This window comes from Microtus pennsylvanicus, chromosome 4, assembly GCF_037038515.1.
Source record: "Microtus pennsylvanicus isolate mMicPen1 chromosome 4, mMicPen1.hap1, whole genome shotgun sequence".
NCBI classification, from domain to species: domain Eukaryota; kingdom Metazoa; phylum Chordata; class Mammalia; order Rodentia; family Cricetidae; genus Microtus; species Microtus pennsylvanicus.
Genome location: NC_134582.1, coordinates 50,863,972 through 50,881,894, shown reverse-complemented (window position 1 = coordinate 50,881,894; position 17,923 = coordinate 50,863,972). Strand labels below are relative to the sequence as shown.

General features: G+C 38.4%; 1 pseudogene; it reads right to left on the bottom strand.

Annotated features, from left to right (window-relative positions):
* Window positions 1-11,971: 11,971 nt before the first annotated feature.
* Window positions 11,972-12,832, bottom strand: LOC142848682 (large ribosomal subunit protein uL30-like; annotated as a pseudogene).
* Window positions 12,833-17,923: the final 5,091 nt, after the last annotated feature.

Below are 17,923 nucleotides of genomic sequence, written 5' to 3'. Positions count from 1 at the left end.
GGGTCCATAGAAGAGGGATGAAGAAGGGGAGAGGAAGGGAGGGGAGCAGAGAAAAATGTATAGCTCAATAAAATCAATTTTAAAAAAAGAGTTAGTTTATTCTGGAGTAATTTTGAGTGACCATGGCCCAGGAACACAGATTTAGGTTACCCAAAATTCCATGTTCCAACATGGAAGTAGCTTAATGAGGTTTTATACTTTCACAGAACAAAGAAAATCATAGATTGAGGCAAGTTTAAAATATAATGGTGGGTACATCAGAGAGGCAGAAATAGTAACCAGATGGGAGAAATTTGTGTATAGATTTGTGTAAGATGCTAGCTTTTGAGCCGTGAAAGCTGGGAGTCTGTTAGTTAATAGATTCCAAAAGATTTTGATTAGTCATAAGATGTTATTTCTAATACTGAGGTAGGCGGGGAATGGCTGGCTGCTCTGTATGCCTACAACTAGCCCGAGAGAAGGTTATTAGCCTGTCAATCTGCAACATTCCAATCTCTCCACAGTACTGAAATTCTAATCAATCAATTCTCTGCAGATATGGCTTCTTTCCAGGAGTTTTCATTCACAGAGATCTGCAATGATATAGTGTGCAAAAATATATAATCAGTTACACGCAAAATGTTTCAAGGACACAAGATGTCAACTGGATGGCTCAAGACAAATACAGGAAACTATGAAAGATAAATGTGAGCAATACCTTGGGTCAGTAAAGGGTATGGAGATGAACCACTGTGGAGACAGTTTTCCTTGCATAGTGGAAGCCTATCGACTGTGATCCATTAGTGCTTTACCTCAGATTGGACAGTGAGCACTCATACCACCAGGGAACACATAGAAGGAGACTTGGGGAGTTCAGACTCGTCCTTCCATGGGTCAGCTACTTACTCGTGCTCCCTCAGAATTCAGTGTGCTGCTGACTTCTGGGGCATGATGGGCCATGTTTCTTATGTAGAAGTGCAGTGTGCTAGCTAGGCTGGCCACCAGGTCATGCCTGCATTTTCTCCTACAGGTAACAACTATTGAGAAAGAACAATATTGGTGTAGTTAAGAAATATTTCTAATTTTTTAATTGGATTATTTAGAATTTTAATGTCTAGTTGACATCCAGTTATACCAGCACCATTTGTTGAAGATGCTTTCTTTCTTCCATTGTATAATTTTAGCTTCTTTGTCAAAAATCAGGTGTTCATACATTTGTGGATTAATATTTGAGTCTTTGATTCAATTCCATTGGTCATTGTCTGTTTTTATGCCAATACCAAGCTATTTTCATTACTGTAACTCTGTAATAGAGTTTGATGTGAGAGATGGTAATGCCTCCAGAAGTTTCTTTATTGTATAGGATTGTTTTGGCTATCCTGGGTTTTTTTTTTTTTCATTTTTCCATATAAAGTTGTTCTCTCAAGGTCTGTGAAGAATTTTGTTGGGATTTTGATGGGGATTGCATTGAATCTATAGATTGTCTTTGGTGGGCGAGCATGGGAGATCTTTTTATTTTCTGGTGTCCTCTTCAATTTCTTTCTTCACAGACTTAATGTTCTTGTCAAATAGGTCTTTCATTTCCTCAGTTAGTGTTACCCCTAGATATTTTATGCTATTTGTGGCTATTGTGAAAGATGATGTTTCTCTGATTTTCTGGCTGGAATGAAAATGAACGAGCATGGGATCAAACTGTACCTTCTGAATGTGGTTGACAATTGGGGCAGACTGAGGGGCCAATGATAATGGCACTGGGATTTGTCTCTACTGCATGTACTGGCTTTTGGGGATCCTATTCTCTCTGGATGCATACCTTCCTAAGCCTGGATGTAGTGGGGAGGGCCTTGGACTTCCCACAGGGCAGGGTGCCTTGCCCTTTCTTAGGACTGGAGGGGGTGGGGGAAGGGTTGTGGTGGAGCAGGAGGGAAGTAGGAGGAGGGGAGGAAGTGGGATTTTTGAATGGTATTATTTATAAAGTAATTAAAAAAGAGTAAAAAAATAAAAGCAATACTTCTGAAATTAAGAAATATGTTTTTGGGCTGGAGAGATGGCTCAGTGGTTAAGAGCACTGCTTGCTATTCCAAAGAAATATGTTTGACTTGTAAATCCTTCATCTGCCCAAATGGCCAGACTTGCTATTTATTGTTCAAAATGTGTCTGTAGAATCGGGATGGGACCTCACAACAGCATATGTAAAATGCATAAACCTAAATAAAAGAAAAATATTTTATTCAAGGCTGCTGCTCTTTGAGCTTTCGCCAGAGCCAGTCAAGTGGTATTAAAGGGTCTTCCCTGCATTAATCGCAAGTGTGAGAAGAGATTTCTCACTGTGAGGACATATAATTTCTGTAACAATGAGTTCATTTACCTGGGACAAATATATTTGAGTTAAAATTATATGTGATGTCTTCATTTTGGATACTGATTTTGAGGTTTTCAGGGGATAATGCTTATTATAATATAAAAGCAACTTGGAAATACAATTTGCTTCCGTTTGCCATGACATCCTAAACAATATCACTACATTGTTGTGGTTATTAAAAAGAAAATTTTTAAAACATACATTTATCCAATAAATATCTACCATCTGGTTTGCTTACTAGATACTGAAGTAATTTATTTACTATATACTCATCTTGGTTATATTTGGCCCATGTCTTTACAAGCAAAACGCTCAACTTTTAATTTACAATGTTGTTAAATCAATTATTTTTTAAATCATTCTTCATGCTAAATTACTAAGACAGTGTCTTATGATATGTAAATTTCACCCTCAAATCTTCAGTGATGTATAATAAATCTGTTACTCAAATCCCTGGAACCAGAAAAGATTAGCTAGGTCAATTGGCTCACCATAGCCAAATCTCCTCATCTCTGTCTATTTAGCAGTTGATATGTGGATTAAATGGTATGCAGTGGCTCTCCACCAGCTATGATGCTATGCCAGTAAACTGCCTTTCAGAAAAGAAGGGGGATCCTGGTTTATGCATCTCCTCATTTTTAAGATATTAGTGGTTGAATAATTGGCTTATAAAATTTCTGTATATTTAACAACAACCTCTCAGAAACTTGTGAGAATCAACTCTTGTATGTTCTTACATCTCTCTACATATGTAGACCAACTTCAGTGTGCTGCCATCATGGTGATGAAAGAAATATGTTAAGAGAAGTCCCCCTACCAAGAGGAGACCATTTTAGCATCTCTTGAGTCATGACTTCAGCTTCCTTTTACTCAAAGAAAGTCCCATAGCTACTTGTCTATCACAAGGAGACTCTGCATTCATATGGCAAGGGATTTAGTCAGACTCAACTACACTTTGAAGAGCCATTTTCTTAGCAAATAAGATCATCTGTCCTCTATTTGGTCAAATTAGTTCACTTAAGATTTTCTTGCTCTCATCACTTATATTCTTTTACTGGCATCTGTTCGAAAAAAATTACCAATATCTCTTTGAAAAAAAGCTTAGTATCTGTATTAATTTGTTCCAGGAATACTACAATACCCATATTGTAGGTGTCTCAGTCTCTTATATAAAATGGTTTTGTGTTTCCTTATAATCTATTCTCATCTTTAGTCTACTAAAGTCAGTTTTCCCTTAGATTATTTACCGAACCGAATGAAGTATGAATTCTATGTGGTAGTTACCCAGTCTTGTGCAGAGGACAGAAAAAGACAATTGGCTGTACATACATAGTATGGATACAGTGTTTCCAAATATTTTCTCTCTGTGGCTAATCAAATGCATGCATTTTAATTTTGCAGATACAAAGGGGCAGCTAACTCTGTGTTCTGGCTTTCCTAACTTGTGCAGTAAGGTTTGGAATCAGGTTTGAGGAGATGTTTAGTGACAGCCAGCCCTTGTGTAATTGATTAGAATTTAGGGGAGAATACAGGATTGTTGGCATTAATAATGAACAGGGAAGTATAGACACACATGCAGAGAGGCAGAACCAGGAGTGATGACAGAAATGATGGTGACCCTCATTTAGAACTCCTCCATTTTCTAGTGTCACACCTGGTATTCTGAAACTCTAACTAAATCTACATTTTCCTCCCAACATGGGTAAAAATGCCAATTTGTCTCTGACTTGGTAAAGAATCTGTCTAGAATTACTTCTGAAAGTGAGCTGATTGTCAAACTGAGAACTGGAACATATGACTTAATCTTTAAGTTGAAGTATGAATTATCAGTTACAGAGCTCATTGTTACTGCTCCTCTGACAGTAATAAGTTGTCAAATATTTAGATGTTTTCTCCTTACCGTTCTTCTCTCTGTGTGTAATGCATGCATATATATATATATATATATATATATATATATATATATATAATACATACATATACATACACAACAAATTAAACCAGTTTTAAAATAATAATAGTAAAATGTCACCAGGGAAGCCGAGAGCCCCATAGCAACCTGTTCCTTGAGGCTGAGCTCCTCACAAGTTGGAATACTCCCCACCATGGCTGACTCTCACTGGGAGACCGTAAGTGGCAGTTACTCAGTCCACATGGCGGGGTAGTCCAGTAGTGCCAGTCCAGTGCTGGCAGCCATGATGGTTCCTGGACAGCTGCTGGTCCCTAATCCAGGATGAGAGCTTTGAAGCACTGGTTCTGCTGTCAGTAGAGGAAGCAGCAGCAGCAGCACGGGGGTAAATCAATGCTGTGGCAAGAGGGAAGGCCAGCTAACAAAAGGCGAGGTAACCTTTCTTCTTAGAAAATCTAGGAAGCTACCAAAAGGAGTTCACACAATCGGGTTGGATCTTCCTTCATAATCAAAGGCAGACAGAACAGTTCTTCAGGTGAGCCTCCCTATCTCAGGCAAGTTGACTTTAAAACCAACTGCAATATTAGCACAATGAAATGCATTAAGGTGGGGGGTAATATTTAATAACTCTGAGTAAAATTAATATCACTAGCCTTTCAATTAATAATAATAATGAGTTAATCAATGCAAACAAAACTCCCTAAATTATTTTATTATAAGCACATGTAAGTATTAATCTATTATTTATTGCGAAGAGAGATTATTTAACTCTTTGTGTGCTGACCAGAAGGTGGAGTATGTAACAATGTAGGGATAATAGGGGCTCACAAAGACTGAACTGACCATCAGGTATCCTGGGTGGGACTGATTTAGGCCTCCTGCATCTATGTTACAGTTGTGTAATTTGCATGGGGTGGGGGCGGCTCCTAACAGCGGGACGGGGGACTGTCTCTGACTCTGGTTATCTGCTTTGGGGACCTTTACTCCTGCTGGGTTGCCTCATCCAGTCTTAATAGGAGAGGAGGTGTCTAGTCTCATTGCAATTTGATATACCATGACTGGTTTATATCCATGGGAGGCCAACCCCTTTAAGAAGAGAAAGAGAGGAGTGGATGGGAGAGGGAATGGAAGGAGAAACTAAAATCAGGATGTAAAACCAAAATTGTGTGTGTGTGTGTGTGTGTGATTTTTAGATTTATTTATTTTATGTATATAAGCATTTTCATGTATGTATGTGTTTCACATTGTCAGAAGAGACTGTGGAATGCCCTTTGGAGTTACACATGATTGTGAGCCACCATGTGGATACTGAGTTCAGAACCCATGTCCTGTATAAAAGCACCAAGTGCTGTTAACTGTAGCCATTTCTCCAGCACCTCTGAATGAGATTTTTAAGACATACTTTCCATTGCTTTTGAAAATCCCCATCCCTGATTCTATGATGTCTCATTTAGTCATGCTGTTTGTAAGATAGCATTGCTGAGTAACTGGCTTCAACTGGTTGAGAATTAACATTTGTCCTTCAGGTTCGACTCAGGTCCAGTGTCCTCTAGAAATTCCCCATGTCATTCAGTCTCTCTTTCCTTTTGAAATTTAAGAATACTTTTATGGTAGATTTTGAAGTTTTGTACATGTACTGAGTTTCAAGCATTACTCATTAATTTTTCTTAATATTGCCATTTACAAATTGATTGAAGATTATTTTGATTTTTCTTTCTAGCTTTGTCAAAAGTTTGTTTGACTGATTCACCCATGAAGAAAAAATAGAGTAAGTGGGGAAAAAATGCCTAGACAAGCAATGTGTAAATAGATGAGTCTGTTACGTGGATGTGTGTGTGTGTGTGTGTGTGTGTGTGGTGTCTACATATGATGGACGTGTGTGGAGTATAAATTTTGAGTGTGTATAACATCTCTTTGGTATGTAGAGGGTGCAAGCATTGTTTGGTAAGCGTTCTAAGTTGCTTAAAAGCATCCATTTTCAAAAAAACTGTCAATAGAAATCCATATGTAAAATCATTATTTTAATTTTCTCAATAAAAAAGAGAAAAAAATCATTATTTTATGATTGTTCTATTAATTTACTCAAAGTTTTAATTACAAATTTCACTTTATCTTAATACATAAGGAAACAGTCTTTAACTCATTTTTGTTCTTATCAATAATTTCCAAATCATTTTTTAAACACATAAAGCAGGTAATTTTAGCATGTGGGCAAAATGTGCTATCATTCCATCTCCATATGCTAAATTATTTCACTGAACTATGACTTGAATTTCTGATGGTATTGATTCTAAGCCTGACATATAAGGGAGTTACAAGCATATTCTGATTATTTATGAATTTTTATACAAGTTTAATTTTTAAAAAAATGTTCTGTGGGCACTGTCTGTATATGCAGTTACATGTGTCCCAAGGCATGAGTGTGGAGCTCAGAGCTCTATTTCATAGTTTGTTCACTCCTTCCACCTTGGTGATGCAAAGTTTCTCCTGTTTGTTTGTCTATTTCTTGAACTCCAGGAGAGTTGGCTCCTGATTTTTCTGGTTACTCTCCTGTCTATACTTCTCCTCTCACCAGAAGAATGCTGAGATTACAGATGCTCACAGGCATTTTATGTAGATCCTGAGAACTGAACTAGAGTAGTCAGGCTAGTGCTTGCTATGAGCATTCTACCCACTGAGTCGTGTACCCGGCACCACAAGATGCTTTAGACCAAATCAATGTGTTTTTTTCACAATCCTATTGTTAGGGCTGGCACCTTATTTGATTTTTGAAATCATTTGATGCCTTTGGCTCCATTGAACTTAAAAAACTTTGCTTATTCAGACATAGGTCCCAGAGGCCCTGAGCTGGACCTGACCAGTGCATCCTCTCTGAGGACCAGCTTTCAGGGTCACAGAAGGCACTGCACAAGCTTGCAGAGGAAGGAAGCAACTGGGGTAGTCCTACCCAGCTATCATGTCTATGAACCAACAAAGACTAGTATGGCATGATAACCCTAAGGGTACAGTAACGCTATACACATCATAGTAGTAACCAACTTCTCTTTAACTGAACTTGGGACCCATTCAAAAAGAGGGAAATCATGTGTGGTACTAGGAACCTAGCAAACTATAGGGTGGTGAAATCATGGACCTTGGAGAAGAACTTACAACCACCACTTTACTAAACCATCATAATCCTTAATTATTCTCAACATTTGTCCTTATACATACAGATAAGTGTAGTTCTCACCCCTTATCAAGAAAACTTCTTTCCAAGCAGTGGTGGTACAGGCCTTTAATCCCAGCACTCAGGAAATGGAGGCAGGTGGATCTCTGTGAGTTTAAAACCAGCCTGGTCTACAGAGTGAGTTCCAGGACAGCCAGTACTGCCAGTACTGTTTCACAGAGAACCCCTGTCTCAAAAACAAAACAAAACAAAACAAAACAAAAAGGAAGAAAGAAAACTTATCTTTGCAATAGACAGAAACCATTACAGAGAAACGCAACCAATCAAAATGCAGAATTGTGGGGTCCAACCCTAATGGATACACCTACAGAACAACTCCAGCACCCACGAGGCCTCAATACTACACAAAGAACTAAGGAATGTTGAGAGTGGGAGAAATAAAATGTTCATCCATGAAAACATACATACAAGTAATAGTGTATATACTGAGTAGCTTATATTTAGGAACATATGTGTGCATGTGACAACAATTAATGATAAAGGTCATAAATCTGAGAAAAGCAAGGAGAAATATAAAGGAGGGTTTGGAGAGAGGAAAGGGAAAGGAAATGATGTAATTATTATAATCTCAAAAATAAAAAGTTAATTTTAAAAACTCTGCTTAAAAATACACATCCTTTATCAACTTCTAGAGTGACGTAAGACTAAGAGTGGTACAGCCATAGCTGGTGGGGATGGCAGAAGTCATAGGCCAGATGTTTAATAAAGATCCAGCAAAGCTGAGCCACATGATGGCCACCATCACCTTTGGTTTTCATCTCTACCTGTTGCATACCTGGGGAGCTTTTAATATTTGTACAATTTGAGAATATTGGATGGATGAAAAAATTCTTATAAATTATTTATGCCTTCTTCCAGGAGTACTGCTTCTAAATTTCCCCAGGACAGTCCTGAACATACTACTCTTTCTGCGTTTAGAGAGATATTCTTATGTACTTGAAGGTCTTCTTTATGCCTTGGAGATTGTGACACACATAAAGAAGCCAGAGGTCTCTTTATAGGGCTATTAAACATTCTTAAAATATCTGCCCCTGTACTTACTCAGGAACAAGATATTCAAGACAAAGTAAACTTTTAAAAGGTCAACAAGATTTGGTGGTCTAGAAGAGCTGGCCATAGATCAGACTGCAAGCCTCTTCCCACTATACAATGACGTTGCATCTACAGCAACAAAGTTAGATTGGCTGAAGTTATCTCTGACCTATACAGAGACTTACATTGTTGGGCAAATAATGATGTAAAAAGATAATAAAAGAATAAGACTTCAGGACCTCCCTTTCTCAGAAAAGTTGGCACATGCAAAGTCACTGTGGTGTCATTTGACCAAAGAACAAAAGGGTTAGACATGTTTACAAATTTTATAAATATATAGGCTATAAACGTTGTATTATGCCATAAGTTGAATAATAACTGCAACAGATTTAGTCTGAAGATATTTCTTGGACACTCTAACCATTAAGAGCTAACAATACACTGCTTGGGACATGGCAATATGCCCAGGCTGGCTTGGCTACTTTGTTTTGGTCTAGTGTCCTTAACAGAAAAGCTACTGGCCTGAAAACAGACTGTATGTGCCTCTAGATTCTTAAAAATTGGGTTATAGGGTTAGTGAGTAAAAATGATACTCTGTTTATTAATGAAGTCAAAACTTAAGGAAAATGATTAGAAATGGTAACTCTGTTCTGTCATAGTTTATTGATGACTAAAAGGTATTCAAGAGGAAGTGAAACACAGGTCGAAAAACAGAAATGATGTGATCTATGCTTTGGAACACATGATTATATCCCTGCTTATTAAACTCTGTATAAATAAAGAAGCACTCTGGCTGCTAGTCAGTCAGGCTGCAAGGTTCTCCCAACCATCACAGCCTGGTTCACTCTGTCCCTCACCTACTCATTGCATCATCCTCTGGGGTACCTGTGCCTCTGCCAGGAATGTGCTTCCTTTCTGTCCATCTCTTGTAGAACAGAGCTCAGAAGTGTCCCGTGTCTGAATCCAGCCACGCTCAGACCCTGCCCTCATCAGCAACTGAACTCTGGCACTGGAGAATTCAAAATAATATAGTAAAAAGAGCTAGTATTAATTTCCTTTGGCAGATAAGCACGCCCTTCAGTACCTTCAAGTGATTGATTTCATCATCTTTCAATCTTGGGAAGAAAAGACCACAACACAGGTCTCTCTCACAAATTTTTGAAGTACCTTGTGGCCATCATTGGCACCCAAACTGTTGGCACATCAGTGAGACTTAAGAAACTCAAGCCTACCACTTGTTTTCCCCGGTCATTCATTCAAAATCTAACAAAGATCTAAGCTATGCTTTCTTAAGAAATTCAGTATTGTTCGTGATTATTCAAACCTTTTTTTTTTTTTTTTTTTAGTTTTTCCAGACAGGGTTTCTCTGTGGTTTTGGAGCCTGTCCTGGAACTCGCTTTTGTAGACCAGGCTGGTCTCGAACTCACAGAGATCCACCTGCCTCTGCCTCCTGAGTGCTGGGATTAAAGGTGTGTGCCACAACCGCCCGGCTTTCAAACCTCTTTATTCAAGAAAATGGTGAGAAAATTTTGGTGCCTGTAGCATGCCTTCTTCACTATCAGCTCTACAGATGATAAAAGTTTTCTTACAATGTGCCACTCATTTGCTAATGTAGTTCCGCTAAAAAAGTCACACACTTTACTATGGCATTTTTTTCTCTCCTCTCTCCTGACTGTACATAACAACATCAAACACTGTTGATACAAGGCCACCTGTGCCTGCAGCACTCAACCAGGCATGGCATTTCTGAAATAATATGGAGAGCTATGACAGCAGGTAAAGCTGGAATATCCCCAGATGATGCTCATTCTGCATGCAAAAGCATTCCAGATATGTCTGAAGAATTTCGGTCTTGAATTTATATCCTTTCTAAATACATTCACATGCATTTGCATGTTTGTCAGCTGTGTTTAAATATGTGCATTAATTAATATTTAAGCTTATGTCAGGCTTAAATGTATGAACTAAGTTAAAGGCATAAATTAAGGGCACGTTCACATGTTAGACATGCTGCTTTGGGTGTTTAGCTTTGGAAAGAGACTAAGGGAGGTCAGTGAGATTTCTTTGCCCTTGCTCTGCTCTCAAGTAACTTTTTTGCCCATCTGTTAGTCTCTTCATGACATCACATACCTGTATCAACCTTGGTAATAGAAAACATTAATCCACAAAAGGCTGACATAAGAAGTCTATGGTATATAGTTGCTTATTTTTAGGTTTGAATAACTTATATGACTCAATAGCTCTCTTTCTAAAGTATCTCTGTGTAAAACTTCCAAATGAGTGCTCAATAATTATTTTTGCAAAGCCATTGACTGATCTTTGTAGGTCTGTGGTTCTTTGAATGTCACACCTACAACCAGAAGAACTTTGGCACTCATAATTCCTGTTTCCTTTGAGAAGATTATTTTTACTATGCAGTAAGAGGATCACTGTAGATGGGACAGAAACAGATGGGGTCTGAGTGTGTGTCCCAGCCTGAGAGTAGCCCCCTGGCAAATACAAGACACAGGTATTGATCTCCAATGCCTCAGAAAGAGAGGGGGAGAACAAAATGGAGACAGATTGCAAAGAAATAGATATAAATCTTGAGAAATTCCAGAGTAATTAGTACTAGTTTTAATTATACATTATATACAAAGTGCTAGGTCAAGGAAACAGTGACTTTCTGTAGCTATAAAGGTCTAATATCTTCCACAACCCTAAGTAGATTGATTGTTCTCCATCTCTTCCAAATAAGGTTCTGTACCTGTAGATACCATGCTTTGTATTTTGACACTCTGAAAAGACAAGCTGAGTTATTCTATGCCCTTACTTTGGCAAAAACAGAATTGTGAAACAGTGAATGGATGATTATGGAGCACTTTGGTGAGCTATAGTACCCAGTCGATATATACCAAAGAACTTCCTGCCTAACGTCTTATTCACACATGATGGAAATGACTTCCAGTAACAGTGTAACATTTACCCAAGTCCTAGATGGGGGTGGCAAGGTATTGTATTGTGCATCTAATGTCCTATAGCATATTTATTAAACTTCCCTATAGGGTTCTAGGTTAACAAAACTCTCATAACAAGACAGGGAGTTTAGGATCGTATGGGTACTATGACATGCTTATTTCTTTGAACTCATTACTTAGCTTACAAAATTATGGTATATAACTGACTCTTTGGTAGAGATTATTATGACCAATACATGAATAAAACATCATAAAAATGTACCATAAGAAGCTGTATGTGGGAGTTACTCAATAAAAGTGAGCTTTAATATGTCACTTCAAAATAAGGATTCCTAGAAAGTTCCCAGAAAATGAGAACAGTGGTCTTATGACTCTAAGATAGTAGAAATTTCTCCATTTTAAAACTCCATTAAGCCCTACTTCTTCATAACTAAGTTCTTAGCAGCTTCCAAAGGAGGCACCAAGAAGAATTCATGCTTGAGTTTAGAATTTTGGAGAAACACTTTTCTTTCATTTTTTTTTTCAGTTTGTCAAGCTGTGACTGTTTATTAACCTACCAGATTACAAAAATACCATGGGCAACACCTTAGTTCATCCATCTAATAAGCCTGTTTATCTGGTCTTCCCTGTTGCCAGCATCTCCACCTTCCACAAAATGAGTTGTCTTTTTCTTCATTCCACCTCGTGGAGAAGACAATTTGAAGGGCCACAGGAAGTTATTCGCTTCCTTGAAGCGTTTTCCAACTGTATAGATCTCATTAATTAGATCCTCCATACAGCTGATGCCGTATTTACCAAGAAACCGAGCAACCAAGGAATTATCTGTCAAGGCAATTCTCTTCTTATGAATTTTGCTATAGCCACATTTGTAGATGAGCTCATTTACTGACTTTAGATTGGGGTACCCCCATGCAATGTAGGGTTCCACAATCCTCAGCATGTTAAATGAAGCCTTGTTGAGCTTAACAAAGGTGCCATTGAAGATCTACCGAAGACGAAGAAGCTGCAACACCTTGCGCACCTTTGGGCTTACACCATTGATACCTCGGATTCTGATGACGAACGCCAGCTTCTGTTCTGCGGGCACGTAGAAGTTCCCAGCTTTCCTTGCCATCCTGGCCATGCGAATCTCCGTCCGGTACATCTGGCTGTACCCCTTGTGATAGTACTTTGCCTTCTTATAGATGAGCTTCCTTTGGGCCCTTCGCAGTGACTTCAGGGCAATCTTCTTCCGAAGGCTTCACCTTCAACTCTGGAAAATTCCTTCGCTTTTTCTTCAGCGTTTCTGGCACAGCAGGAACCTTCTTTTTCTTCAGGGTTCTCAGTGCAGCAGGAACTTTTTTCTTCTCTGGCACAGCCTCCATGGTTCCAGGCGGGGAAAAAAAAAAGAGTTTTTCTTTCATTTTTTTAACTTTGCGGGGGTAGGGTAATCTGTTTCCTTGGAGTTTTATTTTATAACTGTGACACAGTACTTGAATGCAATAACAAAATCAAGAGGGCATCACCCAGTCTTTTTAGATTTCAGTTTCGGTTGTCTACTTGCAACAGTAAGGCTGGAACATACTACTTACACCCAGTAGGAGGAGGACGAGTACTTATGTAGAGTTCCTGCATACTACATACTCCCAAAAGTATGATTTAGATTTGAAGTTCCTCCTCCCAAAGCTCGCATGTTAGAGGTTTGGTGCCTAGTGCATAAGCACTCAGCAGTAGGGTCTTTGAGTGATGAAGAATGGATCATGGAAGCTCTTACTGATTGGGGACAAATATTGCTATGAAAAGAATCATATCTCTCTCTCTCTCTCTCTCTCTCTCTCTCTCTCTCTCTCTCTCTCTCTCTCTCTGTCTGTCTCTCTCTGCTGGTCACCAACGTCTGAGATTTTTTCCTCCACCATATGACTTTTCCATGATGTTCTGTCTTGTCACTGACCTAACCATAATCAGATCAAGTGATCAGAGACCGAATCCTTCAAACTACGAGCCAAAATAAATTTCCATCCTTTAATTTGAATTCTCTCAAGCTTTTGTTGCAGTGATGCAAATCTTACATAATTAATATGACACAACACAAGTAGAGGCAGAAATTACCTATGTATAAGGTAGCCGTCCTGTTGGGAATCATTGATCATTTGGTATCTAATAGTAGAACTTTATTTTTATTAAGAAAAACTAATAGAAGTCTAGTCTCAATATATAGAAGTGTATGCTCCAAAATACAGGATAGAATGAATGACATCTTTGCCACAACAGTTGATTTTGCTGTTGTTGTTCTTGCTGCTGCTGTTGTTTGCTGTTATTTGTGTCATATAATCCTCACACATATTAAGCAATATCCTTAGCCAACCATGATAATTATGTTACTCTATTTAAATCTAGTATTTGGTGCATGAAGATGAGAAATATACGATTACAGATAGGAGCAGGTAGCAGAAGAGCTTAAATACCTACTTATGACAGTTGTAGAGTTTGCTTTCATGGATTAAACCCAAGTGACTTTTGAATGAGTTATCAGAAATGTGTGAAAACACCAGGCCAAAATGTGAAATAAATTCCCTATTAGATCTGACAGTACAAAAGAAGATTATTAAAGTTTTTAAATGAATGATATTTTAATGGAAAAACAAGGAATTGACTTATTTGCAAGATTAATATAGCAAATGGCAAGTTTTCATTGAACATCTTGTGTTTGAAGAGAAAAAAAGTCACCAACATAGTAAGATGTGGCCATGGGATTAGTTTCCAGACAAAGAGTGAGTTCAGTATTGTATTCTCTTTTAGAACCTATAAAGTCTTACCATCCGAATCCTACATGTTCACCCAATAGCTTTCAAATTACAAGAGAATTTTCATACTGTATCTTGAAAAAGATGAAGTTTTGAAGCAATGACTTCTGGAGTCCCATTTAGAGAAATAATCAGAAACTCGTGCTTTGGACTATATGAAAGAGAAATTGGCTACCCCCTGAGGCTTTCTGACCACCGGATTTCTAGGAAGGAAAACTAAACTATCTCAGTGTCATATAACCGCAAATATTTATTTTTCACCCGTGTTACTTGTGCAGCAAAGCTCAGAAGTAGCTTTTGTCACATTGTCACTTGACTCCAGGCTTTTTTGCACCTGACTTCACAATGTGAAGTAAATGCTGGAGCAGAAGGCTTTACCTTGAAGCATTCCGTTTTTACAGCAGAGATGGAGAGATGCAATAATCCCATCCAGTAATGCAGGTAGTCACATTTACAGATTTCAGACATCCGTCACTTCACTCATACTGTGTTGTTAAACAAATAACAAGTGCACAACCTGAAGCCAAAGTGTATACATGGTGGTCAGAGCAGGATGGTGCAGTTCCTTGAAGGTAGGAGGAAGTGAACAATGTAGAACAGCAGCACTGTCAACACATTCTGGCCTTTTTTATACCACTGTCTACTGTAATCCACATATTATGCACTAGTGTTAGATTCAGGGCTTTTGCTTGAAAAAGATGTCTTTCCACCCTCCCCCATCTCACCTCAAACTATGTATTTACTTAAAGAATTTTTTTAACTAAATTATAGCTGTATCATTTCCACAATCCTCTTCTCCCTCCAAAATTCACGAGACATGATCTTCTTTAAGCAGTTGTTGCATATATACATAAATGAATAAATACATAAAGACAACCTGCTGAGTTCTTTAGGTGCTGTCTGCATGCATTACCTCTCTAGAGCTGACAGCTTGATATTGGGAAACAATGAGGGGCTGCATCCCTGGGGTTGGAGGAGAATAATACTCACATTCTCAGCAGTTATTAATTGCTAATTATTCTTCATCTGGGGGTGGGGACCTGTAAGGCCTATGCTGAAATGTCAAATTAATTTTGAGTTGTTCAGATCTTATTTAGGCAGGCATGTTGTTGAGAGTTCATGAAGATAGCTTTCCTGTCATATCTGGAAGACACAATCACAAAGTAGACTTCCTGCTCTCTGAATCTTACACTCTTTCTGTTTACTCTTCCTCAGTGTTCCCTAAGCCTTAGGGATCAGAGTCGTGTTGTACCTGTACCAGTTGGTGCTAGATACCATAAGGTCAGTTGTTCTCTATATTTTGACTAGTTATTGGTTTCTGTAATGATCTTTTTCTACTACAAAAAAATATATAAGTCTCTATGATAAGAGATGGGAGCTACTCTTATTTGTGAGTATAAGATTTTAGAGTGCAGTTAAGAATTAAACTCATTCAGGAAACTGTCAGTAGAAGGTATTCTTCCTAAGCCTATGACTTCTCAAGCCATGGTAACTATATTTTCTTACAAACCCCCTCCCCAAATCAATCCCCCCTTATTTATCTGCTGTGGGACAATGGTCTTAGTACCCTGTAAAGGTTTGTCACTTGTACTGGTTTAATAAAACACTGATTGGCCAGTAGCCAGGCAGGAAGTATAGGTGGGGTGAACAGAATAGGAGAATTTGGGGAAGAGGAAAGACTCAGTCTGCAGTCATCACTCAGACACAGGGGATGCAAGATGAAAATGTCTCACTGATAAAAGGTACCAAATCATGTGGCTAACACAGACAAGAATTATGGGTTAATGTAAGATGTTAGAATTAATTAATAAGAAGCCTTAGCTAATAGGCCAACCAGTTTATAATGAATGTAGGCCTGTGTGTTTCTTTGGAACTGAATAACTGTGAGACCAGGTGGGACAGAAACCTCTTTCAACAAAATGGCACCAACATGGACCACCACATTCACATAATACCTTAGAGAACTTGGGAAGTAATTCTAGACACGAAAGAATAGAGTTAAGCATGGCTTCTTGGTAGCAGCACTTTCTCAGGTGAGATTTGTTTGCTAGAGGCAGGCACATCTCATTTAAGAGGGGCTTCTTGACTCATCTTTTAGCTGCCAAAACCTTGAAGCCCTTTTAAAAGGCTCGGCCACAAAGCACTTAAATGATCTTTATAAATAACTGACAGCATGCTTCATGGTGGTGCCAGGGACCTTGAGACTCCATAGAGTTCTGGCAATGAGCATGGCTCCCACCAGTACCTCTGCCATGAAGCTAGACTCTCAGAAAGCTAAGAAATGGGGTGGATCCAGCTGTCAAAGCCATGGCTTTAATCCTAGCTATATTGCTTAGCAATTTAAAGACTCGTGTGGTCATAAAATTAGAGATATATAGTAAAGATAGATTCAGACAAAAAAAAACCTCTAAATAGCTTACAGTGTGTTTAAAAATGTATGTAGGCTTGGCAGAGAAAAGAAAAACGTCCTTTAAAAAAAACAGAAAAAGAGTAGTTGGGTATGGTTGCACACACCTTTAATCCCAGCACTTGGGAGGCAGAGGGAGGCAGATCTCTGTGAGTTCAAGAACACCCTGGTCTACAGAGTGGGTTCCAGGACAGACAAAGATAAACAGAGAAATCCTGTGTATTAAAACAAAAATTAAATAAAATATAAAGCCACTTAAAGATGGAAAATACACAGAGAATCTAGATACTGTATGTTATTGTGTTGTCTTTGAATTGTTTGGCTGCTGAGAAAGGAGCAACACCTGCTAAAAGACATTTGATTATAAATGCTGCTGAATTAATCCAAAATATATATTTTGAAAATGCCTTGACTTCCAAATTTAAGTCAAAAGATATGTTACTTTGGAGTAGAGGTTGTGGATTCATTCTGGGTTAAGAAAAATCAGGTTTGATCAAGGAAGACCCCTTGAAAAATCTCCAATAGGAACTGATGGCCCAGATGATCCAACATTCAGAGGACCTCTGTTGGAGTTTTTCTGAAATCAAGAACAGCCTCCAAAACTGCTGGCTGGGATGAGCAAGCCTGATAAGATAGTCCAGTCAGGACTTGACCATAATCCTAAATTTTCTTTATGTTCCCATAAGATTTTTAATGCCCCCAATCAGCAGTAAGTAGTCTAGAAAACTACACCCACATTCCCAAAAAAATTGATTAAGGATGTTTGCCTTTGTTTAGAGTATGGGTTACAAGTTGTTGTAGAGAATGGTCAGGGGGAAAAAAAGCTAAACAAAGGAGATTAGATTCAGAGTTCTTATTTTGAAAAAAAAATGGTGGAGTAGGAAGTGCTGTAGGACAATGGTCTTGTACCTGGAAAGATTGTCACTTGTGTTGGTTTAATAAAATGTTGATTAGCCAGTAGCCAGACAGGAAGTAGAGGTGGAGCGAATAGAATAGGAAAATTCTGGGAAGAGAAAAGGCTCAGTCTACAGTTGTCACTCAGACACAGAGGATGCAAGATAAGAATGCCTTACTGATAAAAAGTACTAAGCCATATGGCTAACACAGACAAAAATTGTGGGTTAATGTAAGATTTAAGAATTAATTAATAAGAAGCCTGAGCTAACAGGCCAACCAGTTTATAATTAATGTAGGCCTGTGTGTTTCTTCGGGACTGAATAGCTGTGGAACCAGGCAGGACAGAAACCTCTGTCAACACTAATCCA